Source organism: Sinocyclocheilus grahami, unplaced genomic scaffold, assembly GCF_001515645.1.
Source record: "Sinocyclocheilus grahami isolate Dianchi unplaced genomic scaffold, SAMN03320097.WGS_v1.1 scaffold402.1, whole genome shotgun sequence".
NCBI classification, from domain to species: Eukaryota; Metazoa; Chordata; class Actinopteri; order Cypriniformes; family Cyprinidae; genus Sinocyclocheilus; species Sinocyclocheilus grahami.
Genome location: NW_015505581.1, coordinates 568,379 through 595,491, shown reverse-complemented (window position 1 = coordinate 595,491; position 27,113 = coordinate 568,379). Strand labels below are relative to the sequence as shown.

General features: G+C 38.3%; 1 pseudogene; it reads left to right on the top strand.

Annotated features, from left to right (window-relative positions):
* The window catches only part of LOC107550610 (cohesin subunit SA-1-like), a 59,116-nt pseudogene that overhangs the window by 29,676 nt on the left and 2,327 nt on the right, over window positions 1-27,113 (top strand).

The following is a 27,113-nucleotide window of genomic DNA, read 5'->3' as shown; positions in this document are numbered from 1 at the left end:
TTGTACAGCTAAAAATAGCTGGAAGCAGATGACACCGGAAGCCAGACACATTAAATTTACAAATTGCCGCGCCCGCTCTTAAAAAAAAAAAAAAAAAAAAGGGGGATATAGGAGTATTTAGTTAAATATATGCATTGTAGTGTTTCCCACAGCCTTACACTCTATTTGTGGTGGCACTCCCCCGTCCCCATATATAAATATGCAAATTCATTTTCTGCCAGCAGGAGGTGCTTTTAGAGCAGGAGAGATAGAGGTTTCTCCGGTAACAGCTGTACAGAAAGCAGCGCTCCGCTCACAAACGCTGTTTTATTAGGCATTACATGCAAAATGAAATGAAAATGACATCGAAAATTTTCTGAAGATAGTCGGTTTCCTTCTGAAATACAGTGATATAAAAACACCTGTGCCGGTTTTTTATTTTTAAACGTGCAGTGCTCATGTTTATTCAACGAAGTCAAAGCCTTTTGGAAAATCTGTTTGTGGCGGTCAGTTTTGATATTGTGGCGCCCAGCCACAAATAAATCAATGTATGGGAAACCCTGCATTATATTAGTTTAAGTTCATTATATTTTACCTAACATGTTAGTGATGTCTTGATTATTTAATGTATATTTAAATATTTTTGTCATCAAGTTATGAGAGCCACTGTGTAAATGATTTAAACTGAGGTACGTACCGAACCGTCATTCTTGCGTATCGTTACACCCCTAATTAATATATATATATACAGTGGGTACGGAAAGTATTCAGACCCCAGGGTGCTTCTACTAAATACTGAGCAAAGGGTCTGAATACTTAGGACCATGTGATATTTCAGTTTTTCTTTTTTAATAAATCTGCAAAAATGTCAACAATTCTGTGTTTTTCTGTCAATATGGGGTGCTGTGTGTACATTAATGAGGAAAAAAAATTAACTTAAATGATTTTAGCAAATGGCTGCAATATAACAAAGAGTGAAAAATTTAAGGGGGTCTGAATACTTTCCGTACCCACTGTATATATATATATATCATACTACCCCAGTGCTGTTTGTTTACACTGTGAATTAAAGTAGATGTATGTGTTTTAAATAATGCTGATGCTCAAAGAGGGCAAATCTCAGCTTTAAGTTTTCTGAATTTGTACACATCTTTTTAATTACTTGAGCTGAACTCTGGCAATGATAAATGTCCCATTTATGTCATTTTAAGTGCTGCTTGACTTTTCGCAGCTGGAAGGTTTCTGTTAATGAAACAAGTGTGGCTTGGAAATAACAGATATTGGAATAGCTTGTGGAATTTCAGCATCTTGAAAAAAAACCCAGCATCTATGAACAGTGGTTATGTTCCCACCTCCGAAAATAAGACTGTTAGGAATGCATTGGTGTTAGTGGTAATATGTGATGTCATAATATTTATTAACCATCTCAGTGCTTAATGAAATATTAAATTTTTTTTGTAATGTTTGTCTTTTAAAAGCTTATGCTCATTCAAGTAAAATCCCAGGCTAAACTTGTGGCCACTGTTATTTTGATTTTGGTTTTCAAGTATTTTTCATTCAAACCCATCCAAAAGAGAACGTTACCAGGAGAGGAAGGGCCCCGTTCCTGAGCAGACTGGCTTAAAACAGAGGTTGTTGCATTCAGAACTCACTTTGTTTTACACTGCTTAATGTCTCTTTGGAGGCTTGTTTTGGATCAGTGCATTTGTTACAGGCCATTATGGATTAAAATGCAGCTGATGGTCAATAATACTGTCTCGGCTCAGCTTGGCAGCCATCCTGGGTTGGCAGCCGGTGACTGAAGAGCAAACAGTAACACGCTGCAAAACTCTGATATAATTTATTTGCATCCCGTTGAGAATGTTGCACAATTTCTGCTCTGCCCTCAAACCACCAGTGTAATTTAATAATATTCTGAGTGAGTAATAAGCTATTATGATATGCCCTGGCTTGACTTCCTTAGTAATTCACATACTTACAGGTCAAAAATAGCTCAGGTGAGTGCATAGAACTAGACATTTTTTGATCAGTGTTTTTGTCTTGTTTTCCACAAAAATATCAAACATTTAACTGAAGTGTTAGGAATAGGATTGCTGTATCTTAATAAGTACATTTTTCATACCCCATGGATCCTTTTCACATTTCCAGATTCTTAAAAGCGGGAATCATCATAGTTGAATGAACTTCCATAGAGGTGAACGGTAACCGCAACACATAATTTTTGCGTTCCCATTTGCTCTAAAAGTAAGAAGAAAAAAATCCATGATAGCGTTTCTATGATAAAAAAAAAAACTGAGAAATTGTTCATGCTGGTCAAGAGAGAAAAAGATGTCACTCCCTGAGCCATTGTATTAGAAACACTCACACAGCAGCGTTAAATAGGTTTCTGTAATTTAATGCCAAGATATTATATCACAAGGTACAGTGTTATAAATGTAAAGTTTTTAAATGGAAAAAAAAAACCTTGCTGGATTTGCATCGTTAATAACAGTGGAAACACATCATCACAGTCTGCGAAAATTGTCCATTGGGAAATTTTAGTTTGCAAGGTTTATTGTCTATTTTCAATAGTGTAGTGATCCACACAGCTTTCCTTTTCTCTGGACAAAAAAGTTTCTAAGTAAATTGATCTGATTTAAGGATATATTATATAATATGTCAGTATTTTTATTTTTTGTTTTTTTTAACTTTTTTTTTACCTTCACCCTAAAATTTACCTTGAAGTCAGCATTTGTAACATATGTGGAATACTCCTTGAATTAAGCAATCAAACCAAGTGATTTGTCCTGTTTTTTTGTGATGGTACGGTAATATGGGTTCACAAAGACTGTGATGATGGCTCATGTTGTGCATGACGTGCATGTTTTTGGTTAATTCACAGTGTTTGTGTATTTTCCTACCATGCAAAGCAACCTATGTCTGTTTCATCAAAGCTTGCAGTTGGAGTTTACCACTCTTCTAAACTAACAATGTAGAAGTTAGAAGATGTTTTTTTTTTTTTACAAATGTACTTTATGGTTTATTAAGGTGAGGGAGGAAGAGAAGGTCTGTGAGAGCTGTGAAACAGAGGTGATTATATCAGAGAATCACAAAAAAATAAAAAAGAGGCACTATTTTTCCTCACAGTAGTGCTCATTAATCATATCGCCACACTACTTGAGAATAAGAGAGAGAGAGAAACTGTGTAAAGCCAAACTACTTTACCTGCCAAATCCATGTAATTAAAAAAATTAAAAAATTTTTTTTTTTTTACTGTTTGAAGCAATCCTTCAAAAATTATCCTGTTGTGTTTAGACTGGAAAAAGATAACAGCATTTTGGTTTTAACAACATTAGAGGGAGTAAATAAGGACACTGTTCATTTTTGGCTTTTAATAAAGTTCATGTTTAGATATGCTCCTCCTCTGTTAATCGCTGTAATTGTGTGTGATATATTAATTTAGTCTATTTTCCTCCTCGTTCATGTTCTCTGCTTCTCTTTCTCTGTTCTATTTTCTGTTATTACTTTGGCAATAGGAAGCAATTTTGCATGCCAATAAAGCACTTGAAAGCGAGAGAGCGAGGGTCCGTCTCGACTGCATTAGCCTGTTTCAATGTGCCTCAGACTGATTCTGCTGAACATGAGGAGCAGATGAAGGTTGTCCGTTTACACCCACACTCTTAATGTTCTCATACTGTAACTTTTTGCTGGTTGTTTTCTTTTTCCCTTTAAGAAATGCTCATGGTGTAGGCGTAAATATTTTATTTTAATGCAAACCCTCTTGCAGCCTCTCATTTTAGATGTTGTTATTAAATATATATATATATATTTGTAGGATTGGGTGATGTGTATTGACTCGTTTTCCCTGAGCAAGTCAGGCTGTGAATTCATACAGCAAATCAATAAAACACAGCCAGAGACTCACTGAATCACATCCAGAAACAACATAAACAAGCTCTCTAACACCTTTATTTAGACATTGATCACTCATCCATCCCTCTCCGCAGGGAACTCGAACCAAAGCCACGATCTGGAAAAGAGTTAATTGCTGCTTTTTGTTCATTGAGAAAAACCGAGGTTATGATGAGTGCTTTAGTATGTGTCAGCTGATACACCGTTCACATTAAAAGCAAGTGATGCATCAAAATTAGAATGATAATTCTAAGTGTTGATATAAAGAACAATACTTTGTGCAGCATGTAGATAATACATGTTTGCAATGTCTTGTGCATGTTGTCTTTGCAATGTTGGTTTAAAAACACAGCACTCAGATTAAAAGAAGTTAAACTTATAAAAAATAAAAAAGTTAAAGTTGAGACCTTGCAGGTTGCTTCTCACTTTTTTTGCTTGCTTTTTGACCCTGCAAAATGCTAAAAAACACTTTCTGTGAAAACGACCCACAAGACTTCATTCTGTGGAACATAAAAGAAGATCTTTTGAGAAATCCCTCAGTAAATCTCTCATGTAAATAAATGGGCTCCAGTGTTGTTTGGCTCTCTTATTTCTTCCGTTGCGCTCCACAAAACAGGTTTGGTTTGACATGAGGATGAGTAATTGATGACAGCATTTTCAGATGAACTGTCCCTTTAAGTGAGAGCATTTACATGTGTGATCTCACACTGATTATGTTTAGTAACCCAACAACTTGTGATCATCTAAATATCTTACACATTTTTCAGGTAAAGGTAAAAAAATAAAATAAAATACAAAAGAGTAGATTTTTGCCCATTAGCCAAATTTTGATCTGGATGTAAACATTTTTATTCTGGTGGTTTATTCAGTCTCAATGTGCTTTGACCTCAAACTAGAGAATTTTTTTCTATTAGTTTCTATTAAATTTTTCTTTTTTGTTATACCTAAAAGTACTTTAAATGCAGCCTGCAATAGTTTAAGTGCAGCCTTTGGTCTATGTACATATGCACCAGATGGGCATATTAAGCCGTCTATCATTTTTTCAGCATTTCAAATGAGTGTTGTAAGAGGGCATTAAATACTCAAAACACCTGCTCTCTATTCTGAGTTGTGCTCCTCCCTGCTGTTTTTCAGAGGAAAACATGTTGTTGTGTATATACGCTCTCTAAACAGAATCTTATTCTATAATATAAAATTATGGAAAATTATTATTCCATAACTAATAAACAAAAATAGCCTTTTTTGGTTTGTTTGTGTAGTTGTTACTTGATTTCAATCAGTGTGAAAGTTAAGAAAAAATGTCAAGCAATTAATGTGCTCACATGATCAATTGTTGCTCGTGTCCATCTTTAGTAGTATTCTGGCCTTGAATTGAATAATATGAAATCTATGAAATGTTACATAACCGATAAAAACAGGAAATAACTACGTATGGTATTTTTTAAAAATTCACAGTCCATTTTGGTCACTGTCTGTGGCATTTCTGCCTCTATCCCTGTGTAATTTCAGAGCCGTGTGTGTTCTTGTTTTCTCTGATGTGTTTTGCAGTGTAGTGCTGGTGTCACCGAGGTGTAATGTGGTTGTGAGTGTTTAGCAGCAGTGGGGGAGGGGAGGTCATATTTAGAGCGCTCCCATGTGTGAACCACAACGCTGAGGACGAGGTTACAGGGTCATATTTGAACCATTTAGCTTTCCTACACGCTTTTACTTACATCCTGCTTATTTCTTGTTAAAGCACACAAAATGCGACTTTGCCTCTCTGTGCAAGAATTTTTGTCCGTGTGTCCCTGCAGTGGCTCAGTTTAACTTCACTGCAGACTCACACCTGTAAAATCGAGTCCTCCAGGACATCTACAGCGTACAGCCATCTAGTGGCAGTCTAAAGAGAATAATCTTCACCTCACCTTTACACCACTGAAATCTGTCAACACTCACATCCCCTCCTGTTGTGCGTCAATGAGTTCTCATTTCATTGACATGGTGATGGTCGGGATGAATGACTTCTGATTTATGCAAGTACACTTTCTTTTCCATTTTGACATTTGATCTTTCTGAGAGTCCATATTTCTTTGGAAATCGTTGGTATGGCCTGGTTTCCCTTGTGCATCATTGTAAGAGTTCTCTGCATTAAAGGGAGAGTGATGGAAACAGCAAAAGAGAGTATATAGTGAGATTCGAGTCGTGTGCACTTCCAAATCTAAGTGTTAGTGGAGAGGGAACATTTTAATGAAAACTTTCTTAGCCTGCCCCCTACTGTTGCCCAAGAAGTGCTTTACATCCTCTGGAGTTCAGCATTCTGTTAGTGAGAGAAAACTCAATCAGAAAGTCTGTTTATGATCAGTACTGTCTCTTAGAGCCAAAAGTACATTAATTTAGATTTTTATAGGTCTGGAAATTATCCAGAAACACGTTTCATTATGCCATCAAAGAATCATTAAAGGTCAAGTACTTTATGGGTCATACTGCCCCTAGTGGTGATAGTTAGCTTTAGTCAGAACAACATTTACATTCACACAAAAAGTATTTTTAGATTGATTTTTAATGATTATTTTTAAAATTAAATGCTTAATATTTTCACCTCCATGTTGTAATAACCAATCAAACAGGCCCTTTTTGTCTTCTGTTGTGTTGAGAGATGAAAGCTTAATGCTAATTAAATCAGATGAATTAACTTTGGCCAGTCAGTGACATGTTTATCTGATATTTCACCTAATGTTAAGGAAAATGTTCATTTTATGAACAGAAAAAAAGGTTTATCTAAATTCAAAGGGGAAAAAAACACCTAGATATTTTTCTAAGTGTTATTGATATTGATTTGGATTTGATTCTGTTTTAAAAATGTTCTATGAAGCAGAATAGCTGATGCCTGTGTGTGTGGATCTGTAGAGCTCTTCCCCTCATCATTAATCTCTGTTAATGATGTGCTGCTGTAGTTCATCAAATGACCAGTTGGTGTCTCTGTTTAGCCTTTTAAACTTTACTTCTTATCCATGTTAGTGTTTCAGAAGGTGTGTAAGGTTACAGACCCTGAACAGTAGGTCAAGTTCATGCCTTTGGCATCAGAAATGTGTTTATGGAGCATTATTTACAGTAATTCAAATTTCTATGGACTAAAAATCAAAATCTGCAAATTATCACTGTGTTTAAATGAGAAATATATTTACTTGGTTTAAAGTCATTAATTGTGTCACTAAAATTACATTGCGTATAGAGCATGCTTTTCTAGTCCATAAAGACCTGCTTCTGTAGAAACAAATGTCTGATGTATTTTTTTCCTTCTGTCTCCTGCAGGCTCAGAGTTGCAGTGTTAATACTGTCATCAGTACTTAAAGCACACTGAAAGACCTCCTCCCAGCAGAGCACTACACACAGCAGACCTGTAACACACCACCTGCCCCTCCATCATCATGATCACCTCAGAGCTGCCAGTGCTACAGTGAGTCCCGCTTCATTTCCATTCACACACTGGAGTTCACTTCAGCTACAAAGAAACTACATGTCAGTGTTGTTAGTGTTAACTACAACGAAAACGACAAAAATCGATTTTGGGAATTGAAATAAAGCTTATACGTATTAGATGAAAAACTTTCAACTTAAAAAAAAACCTTGAAATAAATTGAAGTAGTAAAATTACTAAAGCTAAAACTGAAATAAAAATAAATTAAAACTATTATATTTGTTATATTATAATATAAATATATTATTTTAATTATTAGAATTAAGCTTGCAAAACACTAAATAGCAGTATTTAGTGCACTTTCCTCAGATGTGGACATCTTTCATTGGATGACTCGGATGTTATTGTCTGTGGCAGAGTTCATGTGGAGCTCATAGTGTTTTCCTCCCAGGGACTCCGTTGAGTCGGGTCAGGACACAGTGAGTCTCAGTATGAGTATGAGTGAGCTGGACGACATTGGAGATGGAAAGACCAAGAAGAAGAGAGGAAGGCCTGGCAGACCACCTGTATGCCTCACACGAAAACTGTTTCCTTGAATTGCCTCAAAAAAGATGATGTATTATTCATGGTTTAACTTCGCATTTTTATTCCCCCTGACTCCAGGCACCCAACAAGAAGCCTCGGAAGTCACCATCAGAAAAGGGCCCGATGGGAGTCCAGCGGGGGCGGAAGGCCAATGGGATGGCCCAGCAGAACGGAGAGGGCGATCCTGTCACTCTGTTTGAAGTGGTCAAACAAGGAAAGAGCGCAATGCAGGTATAAAACACAGATAAAATCATAATTGTAAAATATATAATAGTGTTAAACTTGTACTCTACCGTTCAGCGTTTGAGGTCAGTACGATTTTTTTTTTCTTTTTCCTAAAATTACTACTTTTATTGAGCAATAAAAGCTGCTGAAAATCCAGCTTTGCCATCACAGGAATAAATTACATTTTAAACTATATTAAAATAGAAAACAGTTATTTAAATTGTAATAATGTTCCACAGTATTACTGTTTTTACTGATAAATGCAGCTTTGATGAGTCTAAGAGAGTACTTAAAAAAAAAAAAAAAACCTTCCTGACCCCAAACCTTTGAACAGTAGTGTATAATTAATTAATTGCATACCTTAAAGCAGTGGTCTTCACTGTTTTTTTCATGGGAGCCGCACTGATAGGCCAAAGTCGATCGGAGAGCCACTTTTACCGCAAAGTATCAAAAGTTACATCCAGTCATAAATAGCATGTATTTTTATCAATCTGTCATCCCTGATGTGCAGTGCAATGCAATACAAAAGCGGCTATCATTCTTTATCATTTACCAGTCAAATTTGTAACTGAGACAAGATGATTTTTAAAAAGTAAGATTACCTTAATGCTGGAAAGATCTTAAGTTTTTTTTTTTTTTTTATACTAGCCCATCATCTAACCATCCAAGTGCACATTCAGTGTTAAGGGCTAAGATTAAAACTGGCAACTCCGATGGACTTAGGACAAAGCAAGTTTAAATATCTTTTCTAGTCTATATTTCCATCTTGTAATGCCGCTGTTTTAGTTATTTTTTTATTTTTTTCAAATATAAATTATTTGTAATAGAGCAGACACTGTCTGACCACATCTACACTGGACACTACAGTTGCAAATCATCTGAACGTAGTGTCAGTACAGTTCGTCATAAATAGAACGAGGCATTAGTTTACTGATGGGGATCGTGTCGCATCGCGCCGCATCTAGTGTAGACAACATCACTGGATTCTATTGTCTTTTGTCGGATCGTGCTTGACCACATCTACACTGGACACTACAGTTGCAAATCATCTGAACGTAGTGTCAGTACAGTTCGTCATAAATAGAACGAGGCATTAGTTTACTGATGGGGATCGTGTCGCATCGCGCCGCATCCAGTGTAGACAACATCACTGGATTCTATTGTCTTTTGTCGGATCGTGCTACTCGCGTCCGGTATAGACACGGTGTGAGTTTTTTTAATGGGTTATGTTATAGCCCTGCTTGTTTTTAATGTTTTTATGAAATATCTGTATTGACTGCATGATCATATCATCGTATTATTTACTGCCATGCGTGCCACAAAGTAAAGCTTGGCGAGCCGCACAATGAGTAACACTGCCTTAAAGGAACACTCCACTATTTCACTCTTCATTTAACATTTTATAATTGGGGCTGTTCAAATGAATGTGTTAAAGGAACACTCCACTATTTAAAAAAAAATCTGCAGGAGATCGACTGAATGGATTCGAAAATGGTAAAACTCAACTGTTTAACTCTAGGGGAGTTGGAAAATGAGCCTATTTTCAAAAATAGTGGAGTGTTCCTTTAACACATTCATTTGAACAGCCCCAATTATAAAATGTTAAATAGTATGCATTTTTCAGTGTTAAATGAAGAGTGAAATGTATATCTGGTATACAAATGTTTCAGATCAGGAGCAGATGTTGAAAATGTAACAGCTGGAGGTGTCAGACTCGCTTAATAACTCTCAAAGCCAGACTGTTCTGCTTAAGGAGCAAGTGTTGAGCATATTGTCCACTGTGTTTATGTAAATAGTGACACAGTTGTCCATGACTCTTTCAGTCGGTCATTGATGATTGGATCGAGTCATACAAACAAGACAGAGATTTAGCACTTCTGGACCTCATCAACTTCTTCATTCAGTGCTCTGGCTGTAAAGGTACAAATACCTCATGCTCATAAATGTCAATCTGTATTATTAATCAATAATAATAATATATTATTCATGATAGTAGTGATTACTGACCATCCTTCATTTCAGGCACTGTAAGAATTGAAATGTTTCGCAACATGCAGAATGCTGAAATTATTCGCAAAATGACAGAAGAGTTTGACGAGGTATCCTTTCTGATGGATTTACAGAATCTTATGTAGTCAAAGAATATTTGAACTCTAGTCTGAGTAGGTCATTTTTGTGTTTTAATGCAGGACAGTGGCGATTACCCATTGACCATTTCTGGCCCATTGTGGAAGAAGTTTCGCTACAACTTCTGTGAGTTCATCTGCGTCCTGATCCGCCAGTGCCAGTACAGCATCATCTACGATGAGTACATGATGGACACGGTCATCTCTCTGCTGACGGGTCTGTCAGACTCACAGGTTCGAGCCTTCAGACACACCAGCACTCTAGCAGGTAAACCCAAATTTGTAATGAGAATTACATTTATAAGTCTTTTGTCAACAAAAAGGTCTCCATGTGGGTTTCAGCCAAAATAGAAGTACTGTGCTTTCATGTTTAAAAGCAAAGAGTTGAAGACAACCATCAATATTAGTATTGTAATTTGATTTGTTCTGTGAAATAAATGTATTTATTATTATTTTATTATTATTATTATTATTAATTAAATTGTCTTTTGTTTTACAGATCAGTAGTATTAATACTATAGCTATATATTTCTTTATTGGTTTGTTTCATTTTTATAATTTAATTAAATAATAATAATACAATTATTATCATTATTTAATACTTTTTTTTTTAACCGTGCAATAAATATTAATACTATACTTTATATATTTCTTTATTGGTTTGTTTAATTTGTGTAATTTAAACAAATTAATTACTTAATAACAATAATAAAAATTTTACAAATTATTGTTATTATTATTGTAGAGAATTTCATAAAATAACAGTGTGCATGTGACCTAAGACAGCTGAAGTAGAGAGAGATATTTTTAAAAAAATGTACGTTTGCATCCCTGTCCTTTGTTCTTTTGGCCTCAGCCATGAAGCTCATGACAGCTCTGGTGAACGTAGCTCTGAATCTGAGCATTAATCAGGATAACACACAGAGACAGTATGAAGCCGAACGCAACAAAATGACGGGAAAGAGAGCCAATGAGAAGCTTGAACTCCTACTTCAAAGGAGGAAAGAGGTATGAATTCCTAAACACTCTTGTAGAGGCCCACATGCAATACTGTGCACAGAACTTCACAAATCTGCAGATTTCCTCAGAAATTAAACGTTTCCTTCAGAAAGTCATACACATAAGTGGATTTGCAGAAAATGTGAAATAAAGCTGCAGATCGTATTAGTAAACAGTAGGGCTGCACGATAAATCGCATGCGATATTGAGCATCTTGTCAGAAAGCCGGTTCTGTAATCAGCGGTAAATCTCGTATGCGATTTATCGTGCAGCCCTAGTAAACAGTCATTATATTGCTGATCATTTACTCATATGAACAAACTTTCTCACCAGCTTCAAGAAAACCAAGATGAAATCGAAAACATGATGAATTCAGTCTTCAAGGGAATCTTTGTTCATCGTTATAGGTGATCAGAGTTGTATGCCTTCACAATAATAGCGTGCATGTAGCTGTGGATGTCTGGTCTTATCTTCTGTGTGACTGGCAGGGATGCAATTGCTGAAATCAGAGCGATTTGTATAGAGGAGATCGGTGTGTGGATGAAAATGTACAGCGATGCCTTCCTGAATGACAGCTACCTGAAGTATGTGGGCTGGACCTTACACGACCGGGTATGCCATCTCCACATACACCAAAAGCAGCACTTTTGTCCTGATAATATTTCATTTTCAGTGTATTAATATCAGCATCCTCCATTTCCAGCAAGGTGAAGTGCGCTTGAAGTGTTTGAAAGCCCTACAAAACCTCTACACAAACCGCGAACTGTTTCCAAAACTCGAGCTCTTCACAAACCGTTTCAAGGTAAGAACGCAGTTCAGGAGAGGTATCGCAGTTCTCTGAATGTGTTCTCCATGTTAACGATGATCAAATCTCCTCACAGGATCGTATCGCGTCTATGACGCTGGATAAAGAGTATGATGTGGCTGTGGAGGCCATCAGACTGGTCACGCTGATCCTTCAGTGAGTGAAGCTCAGATGGTATCAGATGCTGAACGTAACTGCAGTCTGGATGCTTTCCTCTATCAATGTTCTTCATTTGTTCAGGGGTAGTGATTAATACTATAGCTATATATTTCTTTATTGGTTTGTTTCATTTTTATAATTTAATTAAATAATAATAATACAATTATTATCATTATTTAATACTTTTTTTTTTAACCGTGCAATAAATATTAATACTATACTTTATATATTTCTTTATTGGTTTGTTTAATTTGTGTAATTTAAACAAATTAATTACTTAATAACAATAATAAAAATTTTACAAATTATTGTTATTATTATTGTAGAGAATTTCATAAAATAACAGTGTGCATGTGACCTAAGACAGCTGAAGTAGAGAGAGATATTTTTAAAAAAATGTACGTTTGCATCCCTGTCCTTTGTTCTTTTGGCCTCAGCCATGAAGCTCATGACAGCTCTGGTGAACGTAGCTCTGAATCTGAGCATTAATCAGGATAACACACAGAGACAGTATGAAGCCGAACGCAACAAAATGACGGGAAAGAGAGCCAATGAGAAGCTTGAACTCCTACTTCAAAGGAGGAAAGAGGTATGAATTCCTAAACACTCTTGTAGAGGCCCACATGCAATACTGTGCACAGAACTTCACAAATCTGCAGATTTCCTCAGAAATTAAACGTTTCCTTCAGAAAGTCATACACATAAGTGGATTTGCAGAAAATGTGAAATAAAGCTGCAGATCGTATTAGTAAACAGTAGGGCTGCACGATAAATCGCATGCGATATTGAGCATCTTGTCAGAAAGCCGGTTCTGTAATCAGCGGTAAATCTCGTATGCGATTTATCGTGCAGCCCTAGTAAACAGTCATTATATTGCTGATCATTTACTCATATGAACAAACTTTCTCACCAGCTTCAAGAAAACCAAGATGAAATCGAAAACATGATGAATTCAGTCTTCAAGGGAATCTTTGTTCATCGTTATAGGTGATCAGAGTTGTATGCCTTCACAATAATAGCGTGCATGTAGCTGTGGATGTCTGGTCTTATCTTCTGTGTGACTGGCAGGGATGCAATTGCTGAAATCAGAGCGATTTGTATAGAGGAGATCGGTGTGTGGATGAAAATGTACAGCGATGCCTTCCTGAATGACAGCTACCTGAAGTATGTGGGCTGGACCTTACACGACCGGGTATGCCATCTCCACATACACCAAAAGCATTACTTTTGTCCTGATAATATTTCATTTTCAGTGTATTAATATCAGCATCCATTTCCAGCAAGGTGAAGTGCGCTTGAAGTGTTTGAAAGCCCTACAAAACCTCTACACAAACCGCGAACTGTTTCCAAAACTCGAGCTCTTCACAAACCGTTTCAAGGTAAGAACGCAGTTCAGGAGAGGTATCGCAGTTCTCTGAATGTGTTCTCCATGTTAACGATGATCAAATCTCCTCACAGGATCGTATCGTGTCTATGACGCTGGATAAAGAGTATGATGTGGCTGTGGAGGCCATCAGACTGGTCACGCTGATCCTTCAGTGAGTGAAGCTCAGATGGTATCAGATGCTGAACGTAACTGCAGTCTGGATGCTTTCCTCTATCAATGTTCTTCATTTGTTCAGGGGTAGTGAGGACGCTCTGTCTAATGAGGATTGTGAGAATGTCTATCATCTGGTGTACTCCGCCCACAGGCCTGTGGCAGTGGCTGCTGGGGAGTTTCTACATCGAAAGTGAGCCAGCTAACATCCTTTAAACAACATCCAGTTTTTGAATATTTATCTCTTTGGCTTTTGTCTGATTACTTTATTTTATTACATTTATTTTAATGGTAATAATTACATTTTCATTCATTTTCTTTTCTATTTTCTTTTCATGTGTAGGTTGTTCAGCAGACATGATCCTCAGGCGGAGGAAGCTCTGGCCAAACGAAGGGGCAGGAGCAGCCCAAATGGAAACCTCATCCGCATGCTGGTGCTCTTCTTTCTGGAGAGTGAGGTAACACCACAACTGATGATCAGGTGCTTATAGAGAATTACGATAGGTTAACACAACATTTGTCTCCTGAGGTGGCATTAGAATCCAGCTAGTTTCATATATATTGGTCTGAATCTCTTGTTTGTGTCAGAGCTAACAGTGCGTGTTTGTGTTTACAGCTGCATGAGCATGCTGCCTATCTAGTGGACAGTTTGTGGGAGAGCTCTCAGGAGCTGCTGAAGGACTGGGAGTGCATGACCGAACTGCTGCTGGAGGAGCCAGTGCAGGGCGAGGAGGGTACGGACACCCTCCGTAAAAGAGGGCTTTCACTGCTGGCCATAGCAGATTATATTAGATAGAAAGCATAAGGGAGATTGGAGCTAGTTTTCACAAAGGTCGAAAACTGTCTGAGTCAAAAATCTAGTAGTTTAAACAGTTGTGCTGTTTCATTGCTTTGTTCCAATTATATATTGGTCTGAATCTCTTGTTTGTGTCAGAGCTAACAGTGCGTGTTTGTGTTTACAGCTGCATGAGCATGCTGCCTATCTAGTGGACAGTTTGTGGGAGAGCTCTCAGGAGCTGCTGAAGGACTGGGAGTGCATGACCGAACTGCTGCTGGAGGAGCCAGTGCAGGGCGAGGAGGGTACGGACACCCTGAGAGGGCTTTCACTGCTGGCCATAGCAGATTATATTAGATAGAAAGCATAAGGGAGATTGGAGCTAGTTTTCACAAAGGTCGAAAACTGTCTGAGTCAAAAATCTAGTAGTTTAAACAGTTGTGCTGTTTCATTGCTTTGTTCCAAAATTGGTTTATTTAAATGTAGTTGTAAAGCACAGCTCTTTAACTCCAGTCCTAGAGGGCCAGTGTCCTGCTGAGTTAGCTCTAATCACACCCGAAAAAGCTAATTAAGGTGTTCAGAATTGCTTGCAAATTATAGACAGATGGGTTAAATTGGGTACTAAAGTATGAAAACAAGCCACGCTGCGTTTTTCATGAACTATATCTTTTTAACTATACAGTTGCAGTAAATGTTCACTAACTTTTTTGAAGCCATTATTTGAAGGTATGTACTACTTATCAAAGGGGCGGGGGGGGGTCAGCATGATTTTTTTTTTCTTTTTATAATAATTCTTATTCCTTTCCTTACATTTTTTATATAGCGCTTTTCTTGGCACTCAAAGCGCTTTACATAGAAGAGGGGAATCTCCTCAACCACCACCAGTGTGCAGTATCCACCTGGATGATGCGACGGCAGCCATATTCGGTTGTTAAGTGGTGACGTAAGAAGCGCTGTTTCCGGGTCCAAGCCTCAACTCACTTGAGAATACTACCTCAGCAGCCGTTTATGAGCACTGTTTATTCATATTAAACATTTAAGCTAAACGTTTTCAAATTTACGGTCTACACTTCAGTCTCCATGCTCACAGCATCCCAAACACAAATAATTTTTATATTTATTTATTTATATTTATATTTTCATTGTCTGGCTATCTGGGATTTCGGTATGGAGTTAAAGGTTAGGATTATAATTTTTTTGGTAGTATTATATCACATTGTGAGTGTATATTAGCACCTTTTGTTGTTTTCTCATGGTTTCTGATAGAGCGTTTGGACACGGAAGCTGTGACACGTGACGTCAGACTTAACAAGCGGATTGCGCCAGAGCATCTGGTGTACTCCGCCCACAGGCCTGTGGCAGTGGCTGCTGGGGAGTTTCTACATCGAAAGTGAGCCAGCTAACATCCTTTAAACAACATCCAGTTTTTGAATATTTATCTCTTTGGCTTTTGTCTGATTACTTTATTTTATTACATTTATTTTAATGGTAATAATTACATTTTCATTCATTTTCTTTTCTATTTTCTTTTCATGTGTAGGTTGTTCAGCAGACATGATCCTCAGGCGGAGGAAGCTCTGGCCAAACGAAGGGGCAGGAGCAGCCCAAATGGAAACCTCATCCGCATGCTGGTGCTCTTCTTTCTGGAGAGTGAGGTAACACCACAACTGATGATCAGGTGCTTATAGAGAATTACGATAGGTTAACACAACATTTGTCTCCTGAGGTGGCATTAGAATCCAGCTAGTTTCATATATATTGGTCTGAATCTCTTGTTTGTGTCAGAGCTAACAGTGCGTGTTTGTGTTTACAGCTGCATGAGCATGCTGCCTATCTAGTGGACAGTTTGTGGGAGAGCTCTCAGGAGCTGCTGAAGGACTGGGAGTGCATGACCGAACTGCTGCTGGAGGAGCCAGTGCAGGGCGAGGAGGGTACGGACACCCTCCGTAAAAGAGGGCTTTCACTGCTGGCCATAGCAGATTATATTAGATAGAAAGCATAAGGGAGATTGGAGCTAGTTTTCACAAAGGTCGAAAACTGTCTGAGTCAAAAATCTAGTAGTTTAAACAGTTGTGCTGTTTCATTGCTTTGTTCCAAAATTGGTTTATTTAAATGTAGTTGTAAAGCACAGCTCTTTAACTCCAGTCCTAGAGGGCCAGTGTCCTGCTGAGTTAGCTCTAATCACACCCGAAAAAGCTAATTAAGGTGTTCAGAATTGCTTGCAAATTATAGACAGATGGGTTAAATTGGGTACTAAAGTATGAAAACAAGCCACGCTGCGTTTTTCATGAACTATATCTTTTTAACTATACAGTTGCAGTAAATGTTCACTAACTTTTTTGAAGCCATTATTTGAAGGTATGTACTACTTATCAAAGGGGCGGGGGGGGGTCAGCATGATTTTTTTTTTCTTTTTATAATAATTCTTATTCCTTTCCTTACATTTTTTATATAGCGCTTTTCTTGGCACTCAAAGCGCTTTACATAGAAGAGGGGAATCTCCTCAACCACCACCAGTGTGCAGTATCCACCTGGATGATGCGACGGCAGCCATATTCGGTTGTTAAGTGGTGACGTAAGAAGCGCTGTTTCCGGGTCCAAGCCTCAACTCACTTGAGAATACTACCTCAGCAGCCGTTTATGAGCACTGTTTATTCATATTAAACATTTAAGCTAAACGTTTTCAAATTTACGGTCTACACTTCAGTCTCCATGCTCACAGCATCCCAAACACAAATAATTTTTATATTTATTTATTTATATTTATATTTTCATTGTCTGGCTATCTGGGATTTCGGTATGGAGTTAAAGGTTAGGATTATAATTTTTTTGGTAGTATTATATCACATTGTGAGTGTATATTAGCACCTTTTGTTGTTTTCTCATGGTTTCTGATAGAGCGTTTGGACACGGAAGCTGTGACACGTGACGTCAGACTTAACAAGCGGATTGCGCCAGAGTGCCCACCACACACTAGCTTATTGGTGGAGAGGAGACAGAGTGATGAAGCCAATCAGCAGATATGGGGATGGTTAGGAGGCCATGATGGTCACAGGCCAATGGGCGAATTTGGCCAGGATGCTGGAGTTACACCCCACTCTTTTTCGAAGGCCATCCTGGGATTTTTAATGACCACAGAGAGTCAGGACCTCGGTTTAACGTCTCATCCGAAAGACATTGCTTTTTGTCAGTATAGTGTCCCCATCACTACACTGGGGCGTTAGGACCCACACAGACCACAGGGTGAGCACCCCCGGCTGGTCTCACTAACACCTCTTCCTGCAGCAACCTAGTTTTCCCAGGAGGTCTCCCATCCAGGTACTGACCAGGCTCAACCCTGCTTAGCTTCAGTGGGCAAACAGTCTTGGGCTACAGGGTGATATGGCTGCTAAAAAGAAATTAAGACTGTTACTCATCAAGGATTCATTAAATTGATTAATAGTGACAGTAAAGATATTTCAAATAAATGCTTTTGTTTTGAATTTCCTAGTCATCAAAGAATCCTATGTTAAGCAGCACAACTGTTTTCAACATTGATAATAATACGAAATGTTTCTTGAGCAGCAAATCATCATATTAGTGTACTTTCTAAAGGACAGTGAAGATTGGACTAATGGCTGCAAAAAATTCAGTTTTTCCATCACAAGAATAAATTACATTTTAAAGTCTATTTAAATAGAAAACAGTTATTTTAAATTGTAGTAATATTTCTGTTGTTACTGTATTTGTATCTGTAGCAAGTGTAGCCTTGGTGAGAACTTTCAGACTTTCAAAAACCAACCCCAAACTTTTGAATGGTGGTGTCAGTACATCAACTGGGGACACCGTCAAAAATCCCTATACAAAATATGACTTTGAAAAATCAGCTCACCCTGAGAAATATGGAGTAAAAGGTGCCCCATCTCCCCTATTTTCTCCCCTACCTGTGAGTAGGGGTGTAACGGTACACAGAAGTCACGATTTGGTATGTACCTCGGTTTTGGGGTCATGGTTCGATACGAGTTCGGTACAGCAGGAAATTTTTTATTTTTTTTTCATTTATTTTGAACAGACAGTAATGCCAGCGATTGTCTTACTATAGGGAGATGAGAGTGTCTGTATTACTTACTATTGGTGAAAGCGTAACGGTCAACTTGGATCACGTGTGTCTTAATAACCAATCACATTACAGCCTTGACGTCACAGAGTTGTGCGACACTCAATCGCCGTTTACGGATACCATAGGAATAAATGAGAAGTGCCTTAATCTGTATCCCACCTGTTGTAAAAAGTCAGTAACTTCTCTTATAAAACGACTTTTTTTTTCAGCGTAAACTCATACATTGTATGAACTCGTTGAATAGTTTAATCCAAAAGTATTGCTCAGTGTAAAACATGTTGGAGATTAGCTGATAGGCTGTCGATTCATTAAATAATAAGCTGTTTCTTCTAAAAAGCTGTTTATTCAGTGTAGCGAAGCCTCTCCTCCACTGACATCCATTAATAAAAAAACGGCCTCTGGTCTCCTTTCCCACATACTGCCAAAGCGGAAGCGTTAGCATTAGCCGTTATGCTTTTTTGGCTAAAGGTTGCAGGCTTGCCTTCTAGTGGCTTTGGTAATGCTACATACATTGCCTATGACTGACTGTATTCGTCGTCTGTCTGACTGCATACAGTGATGGTTCAGGACAAATACATATACCGTTACACCCCTACCTATGAGCCATTTTTGGGTAGGAAATCAGTGTCATACATCTACATCTCTTAAATGTATGCATCTGCAACATAAGCACATCTCTTTCTCTGTCTCTGTTTGTCTTCAGTGTTGTTGGACAGGCAGGAGAGTGCTCTGATTGAGCTGACTGTCTGTACCATTCGTCAGGCTGCTGAGGCCCACCCGCCTGTGGGGAGAGGAACTGGGAAAAGGGTACGACCTTTACTTGACAAGCTACAGTATATGACTAAAAATATCTGCATCATTTTATTATAAAACACATTTTTTTCATTAGTATTTAGTGAAGTCGGTCATGTTGTGCAGGTTTTGACAGCAAAGGAAAGGAAGATGCAGATCGATGACAAAAACAAATTAACGGAGCACTTCATCATGGCTCTTCCCATGTTACTCTCAAAAGTAGGATGAAAAGTATTCTGTTTTCAAGCTCGCATACATCATAACTGGGTTAGTCATATGCTGATAAACCCGTTTTCCATCCACAGTACCAGACAGATGCAGAGAAAGTAGCCAACCTCCTACAGATCCCGCAGTATTTTGACCTGGACGTGTACAGTGCTGGGAGGATGGAGAAGGTATGCAGTTTCTCCAGCTGGATCTCTTTAAATGCTAAACCTTAGCTGATTGGCTGCATTCGAATGTTCCAGCACTTGGAAGCGTTACTCAAGCAGATCAAGTTTGTGGTGGAGAAGCACACGGACACGGAGGTCCTGGAGGCCTGCAGTAAGACCTATAGCATCCTGTGCAGTGAGGAGTACACCATCATGAACCGTGTGGACATCGCCCATAGTCAGCTCATCGATGAACTAGCGGACCGCTTCAACCACTCGGTGGAGGAGCTGCTGCAGGCGGTGAGGGCTCTGTGGAGGTGACGGACAGATTTAGAGAGATTGTTTGTTAAAGTATCAAATCAATTACAAGAGATATTGAGAAAGCACTTTTAACAAAGAGGAGACAGCTTTTTTTTTTTTTATTAAAGGGATGGTTCACCCCAAAATGACAATTATTATTATTAAATCAGCCTCATGTCACTTTTTAATAATTGTTTTATAGTGACCACAGCTGTTTCAGCATCATAAAAAATAGTCCATATGAACCCTTTGCTAAATGAATTCAATAAATGGATCAGTGAATGAATTTTTTGAGCTGAATTTCATTCAGCTGATTGATCCAGTTTAGAAATCGGACTGAATGATTCTTTAACAAATTGGACTAATCTGCTTCTCAACTTGAGTTCAACTCGAGTTTCATCTTGTATGGCTCCAAGGGGTATGTGGGAATAAAATAAAAAATGTGTTAATAATAAATAGAATAAATAAATAATTGATTTAAATAAAGAATAAAAATTATATGTAATTGTAAGTAAATAAATAAATACCAAAATCTAACAGTACAGTACAATAGTGAGTACATATTTCAATAAATAAAAATTTCCCAAATAATATTTTATGTATATTTATAATAAATTTTTCTCATGAACATGAAACATGATAATACATAACTGCCATTTGGGGGTCTGTGGCATATAAAAGGTTGAAAACCTTGATATAGACTGCTTTTACTTTTCTTTTCTTTTCCTTGTTCTCATTTTTGGTGCTTAACAGCCATGGTCACAGTTTTTGTTTTTGGTTGAACTATCACTTGAACATTTCAGTGCTTACATCTCAGAGCTTCATTCATTGCTCTCTTTTAAAAACTGAGGCTGTTGAAGTAGAGTTTGTGAACAATTATGTATGATTCATAGAATTCTGCAAGGGTCGCTGATCAGACATTTGTGAATGTCTGCGTTATTTACAGGGGGAAGAGGCGGATGATGACGACATCTACAATGTTCTCTCCACTCTTAGGAGACTCACAGCCTTTCACAAGTACGCTGCTGTCTTGTTAAATCACTGTGCAGTGCAAGTTACTTCTGACCACTTTAGTCATTGAGTGCTAATGAACAAGCAATGTGTCTGTCTCTCCTCTCAATCAGTGCTCATGACTTGACCAGATGGGATTTGTTCGGGAACTGCTACAGGTTGCTAAGGACGGGAATTGAGCAGGGCTCTATGCCAGAGCAGGTGCGTCTGTTTCAGATATGAGATGAGGGAATCTCAAGAAGCCTATCAAGAACATGTCCTGGTCACTTTTCAACCCAAAATTAAAGGAATGAAGTAAGAAATTACATTAAGAAGAAGACATAAAAGTACTGAGGACAGTTCTCAGTATTGTGAAGCAGTATTATTTAAATGAATTACACTACTGGTCAGAAGTTTGGTGATATAAAAAAATACAGTTAAAAACAGTCATATTGTGAAATTGTATTACAATTTTAAAGAACTGTTTTTATTTGAATATGTAATTTAATATTGAATATGTATTGTATATGTAATTTATTCCTGTGATGGCAAAGCAGCCATTACTCCAGTCCTCAGTGTCACATGATTCTTAGGAAATAATTTGAATATACTGATATGCTGCCCAAGAAACATTTCTTTTAATACATTCTGGAAGAATGTTCAGAATGGTTTTCTTTGCTGTTTTACAGTATTGAGAATTGAAAATGAAACATTAATTTATAAACGTTTGGCACAATTTAGTAGCATTTAAAAAGTTAGTATTATACAAAAATATTTCAATCAAAATGCTATGATTGACCAGTCAGAATCAAATATTCCAGACAAACAAAATATCTTGCAACTTTTATTTGATTTTGTACGTACTTTGTAAACAATTTTGTGAGATTCACCCAGTTATTGGAGATGTTTTCAGGTGACATTGCAACACATTGATTTCATAAAATCATATTATGTCCTGATACTCACTGAGTGTTTCACTGTGTTTTGTAGATAGCAGTACAGGCTCTTCAGTGTTCTCATTACTCCATACTATGGCAGCTTGTGAAGATCACAGAGGGAGCTCCATCCAAGGTATGCATCTATTTAATGTTTTAACTTCTTATTTAGCAGATTGATTTGATGCAATACAATTTAAAATACACGGCATTACTTCATTATCAGCAGTGATACTGAACCGTTCAGCAACCCCTTCACATTACATCTGTAATCTCATCCTATATTGAATGTGACTTGGCTGAACAAGCATAAGAGGGGTGTTCATTGACAGATTATTGCAACTTCAAACCAGAAACATAAATATTTTCTTTGATTTCAGGATGATCTCCTAGCACTACGGAGGGTTGTCAAGTCTTTTCTAGCTGTGTGCCAGCAGTGTCTTTCAAACGTCAACACGCCGGTTAAAGAGCAGGTGAGCTCCTTCGTTCGTCCTTTCATTCAGGAAAGATGTGCCTGTGCAGTAGTCATTCATGCTACGATTGTTTCACCGTCCCATCTCTTCCTCCAGGCATTCATGCTGCTATGCGACCTGCTGATGATCTTCAGTCACCAGCTCACCACAGGGTCCAGAGAGGGTCTGCAACCTCTGGTCTTCAACCCAGATAGCACCCTACAGAACGAGCTGCTCAACTTCATCCTAGACCATGTGTTTATAAACCAGGATGACGAGAATCAGAGCATGGGTGAGCCTAGAGACAATATTAATGACATTGATCATTTTGGGAAACCTCCGACGCTCATCCTGAGCTTACAGCAGGTGAGATGACAGCCTTCATTTTGAGGGATATTCTAGCATAAGAGTCACATGATATCTGCATTATCATTTCAGATCTTGATCATTCTATTAATACTGTTTTTTTTTCTGTTCTTCAGCTCTTTAATGAGCTGATCCAGGATCAGGGGCCTAACTTAGACAGGACCTCATCTCATGTGAGTGGCATAAAGGAATTGGCCCGTCGCTTTGCCCTCACCTTTGGCTTGGACCAGATCAAGACCAGAGAGGCTGTGGCCACACTGCACAAGTAACTTCTCTTTAATATTTGGATTATATTTACAAAACACCAAATGGACCTCTTCTTCATTCTACCCATCTCAAATAATTTTGTTGTATTCAGAGATGGCATTGAGTTCGCCTTCAAGTATCAGAATCCTAAAGGACCAGAGTATCCCCCTGCAAATCTGGCCTTCCTGGAGGTTCTCTGTGAATTTTCCTCAAAGCTTCTTCGCCAAGACAAGAAAACAGTGTAAGTTAGTCTGAGGAGCACTTTGATTGCATTGTAATGTATACAAATTTATATAAATAACGAGGAAAAAATATTATATATATAATTGCATTTTTAAGAATTATATTAATATTATTAAATAAAAATAATATGTTCATATCTTTGTGTTCTCCCTTTTGGCTCTCTCAGGCACTCGTATCTGGAGAAGTTCATGACTGAGCAAATGATGGAGAGGCGGGAAGACATCTGGCTGCCGCTCATCTCCTACAGGAACTCTCTGCTGACGGGTGGAGATGAAGATCGCATGTCCATCACCAGCGGCAGCAGCAGCAGCAAAGCTGGATCCATACGGAGCAAGAAGGGCCGTCCACCACTGCACAAGAAACGCATTGAGGGTGAGGATGCCAGTAGATGTAATCATACTGATATGAGACGGGAGGCCTGTGGGTTGGTTCAGTTGATCGAGATGCCTAAAAGTAAGCAGTCATGGGCTGTTTTGTGTGTGGTGTCGTGGTTCTGCAGAGGAGAGTGTGGAGGGCTCTTGGATGATGAGGAATGACACCCTACAGACCCCCGGAGCCCTGCAGACACCCCAGCTCACCTCCACCGTGCTCCGAGAAAACCCTCGGCAAGCTGCTGAGCACCTCTCCGAGCCCGGCTCTGAATCTGACTATGTTCATAAGTAAGTGGTCAATCTTAAAATACACTAGATAGCCAAAAATGTATGAATGCTTAAGCAACGTGTCCATTTCTTTTCAAAACCATGAGCACAAGTTAGTCCTCCATTTTGGATATGCAGTGTATATAATGTTGTATTTAATTGTTGTGTCCAAATATGCCCACTTCCCTACTATATAGTATGCTGAAAACAGTACGCCAAAAGAGCAGCATGTCTGAATTAATAGTATCGGGAAAAAAAAAATGCAAAAAGGACCCAGACTACTACTACCACTGAGATTTGATTTGATTAAACTTTATTATCCTGTGAAGCCACGGAAGAGGAGTTGGCTGTATAGCAATGCAGCTGATCCTGGTAGGTCTTGTGACAGTAGGTGCATTTCCATTACAAATTAGCTCAAAACTTTTGTGATATTTTATAAACTTCAATAAAAATCTATTGCGAAATGGCGCCGTTTCCATTAACTGATGTTATGTGACTTAAACATAATTTTTTCCTCTCGCAATAAGTAATGGCGACGGATTTTGGTAGGTTTACGTATATCGCAGCCACTGCACTAGCCATTATTTTTAATCAAAGGTGACGTAGGCGAGTATCTTTTGTGAAGCAGCACGGAGAACCACTTCTGAAACGTGCCACGGCGTGGCTGGTATAAACACAAGCATTGACTAGAGTGGCTGCGATCAGCTCCGGCGGCCGTATCGGAACTGTAATGCGCCGCAGACGTGTGCAGTATAAATAAGTGGTTATCCAAGCGTTAATGGCAAGGAAAGCCCCTTATACTAGAAAGCGGCCACGTATGAGGTGTTTCTTGGAGGTTATAGTACATTAAAGAATGATCATATTACTTTTTACGTATGCCATGTTTCCATTGCAGTTTTGCGAAATATTCCTTTTTTCAAATTGCCTTAAATACCTCATGCAAGCGTAAAAACGTTTTTGCGATATATGGGAGTTTTTGTGATATAAAAAGGGGTGTTTTTGTGAAAATTGACACGTTTCCAATTCGCACCTTCAATTTGCGCAATTTGAAGGGTAATGGAAACGCGCCTAGTGACAACATGGCAGATGTGGTAATTTCATTCATACTACCCATGTTCATACTATATAGATACTATACCAGCTGAAGTATCACAATACCATGCAGTATCTACCAAATGAACCAAATTTTCAAAACAGACCAGATAGCTGTTGTTACCAATCAAAATGAAATCACTGTAAAAAACAAAATAAATAAATCTTGCACTGTTATAGTAGCACAGAAGCTGAATCTGAAGAAGTCTCAGCCTCAGACGTCACGCCCAAGGACCATTGGCTGAATGTCTGATGCATTCGGCACAAAAAAGTGGAAACACTTCAGGAGTTTTGAAGTCGTCATCGGATTGGTTGAATTATACAGGATTTCTGGGAGACGTGTGTGTCGCGTTCTTTAACGTTTCGCCTGGAAACAAAGATGCCGTGATGCCAAACCCCCTCACGAAAGAAGAAAGCCGTCGTGTTTACAACTGTGACGATAAGCGCTTATCAGGATCAACTAAATGCTGGATTCTCAAAAGTATGTGAAATATTTCAAGTTCGCGGCATAGAATCTTTAAAATACATCCAAGAATTTTACACATCGGTCTGTTATTGTGGCGACATTTCCACACCCCGAAGCATGACGCTGAAACGAAACGAACTGTGATTGGTTGTTTGACATGTCGGTGAAACGGCCTCATGGGCGGGCCTTGGCCAATGAAAGCTGCCATGCATTCCAGACCTTCAGCCGTCAGTCTGAATGTCTGGCTACGCGAAACTACATCTGAAGTGACATTTAGATGAATTTACATTTAAGTTTTTCATCTAATGTTTGTTTTATTTGAATTCAGATTTATTTTAATTAACGAAATCTTTAATAGTTTTGGTTTTAGTTTACAGTAACAATACTGGTTGTGTTATGAAGACAATTATGTGCGTAGTATTGAGTGGTTTTCATCTCGGTCAGTCCTCAGCTGCAGATGTCCTGGCTTGGCCAGCAGAAGATGGAGGAGGTGAATAGGAAAGAACGCACAGCCATGAACTACATGAAGGCCCGTAGCGGTGGAGTACGACAGACTGTGTATGTGGAGAAAGAAATGTGGGATGTTTCACGTGAGAAACGTGCTGTAGTTAATGCTACTTTGATGTCTCTAATCTAGACGTGGTCTCATGGAGGACGACGCAGAGCCCATCTTTGAGGATGTCATGATGTCGTCGCGAGGTCAGCTGGAAGACATGAGTGAGGAATTTGAGGACACCATGGTCATTGATCTGGTAATCAGATGATACTAGCAAATAAAAGCATCTCAGAGTACTTATGTAATTAAATATAGAAAGAAATTCCAAATCATATTATCTTATATCCTCTGCAGCCTCCATCCAGGAACAGGCGAGAGAGAGCAGAGCTGAGAACGGACTTCTTTGACTCTGCAGCCATGATTGAGGATGAGTCGGTAAGGCTTTACTCATTGTATAAATATATAATAACACTGCCCTGCATCAAATTTGCTGAATGAAATCCAATACTTGCTTCTTATTAATTTTGGGGTGCTGAGTCCAAAAATAGTGGTCGTTCTGCTCTAGCACATCACACTTTCCCATAAAATGTGTGCTTTTTGTAACATTTTGCCTTCGATATCTGTTTGTAAGGGGAGAACATCTTGTATTATCTTTTAATCGCCAGAAAAACTGTCTGAAAGCTTCCAGTTTATAGCTTTGTTCAATTCTCAACTGATTTTCAAATGTAAATGAATGATTTTGAAGACATTATTTTAGGCCAAATCCTGAATTTAAGATTAGAATTATGGTAACAGAAGGAAAAGCAGACATGACCCAGCTACGTATGTGGGTGTTTTACTACAAATAATTTATAAACTTGTTCAAATACTTCATTTAAAGGGGTCATATGATGCTGCTAAAAAGAACATTATTTTGTGTATTTGGTGTAATGAAATGTGTTTATGCGGTTTAAGGTTCAAAAAACACATTATTTTCCACTTACTGTACATTATTGTTTCTCCTCTATGCCCCGCCTTTCTGAAACTCGTCGATTTTTACAAAGCTCATCGGTCATCCCCACATCATGACGTAGACATGTGGGGGCGTGTTAGAACGAGCCGTTTTAGGTAGGTGTGGCTGACTCTTAACTTTTTGAGACTTTAGTCTTT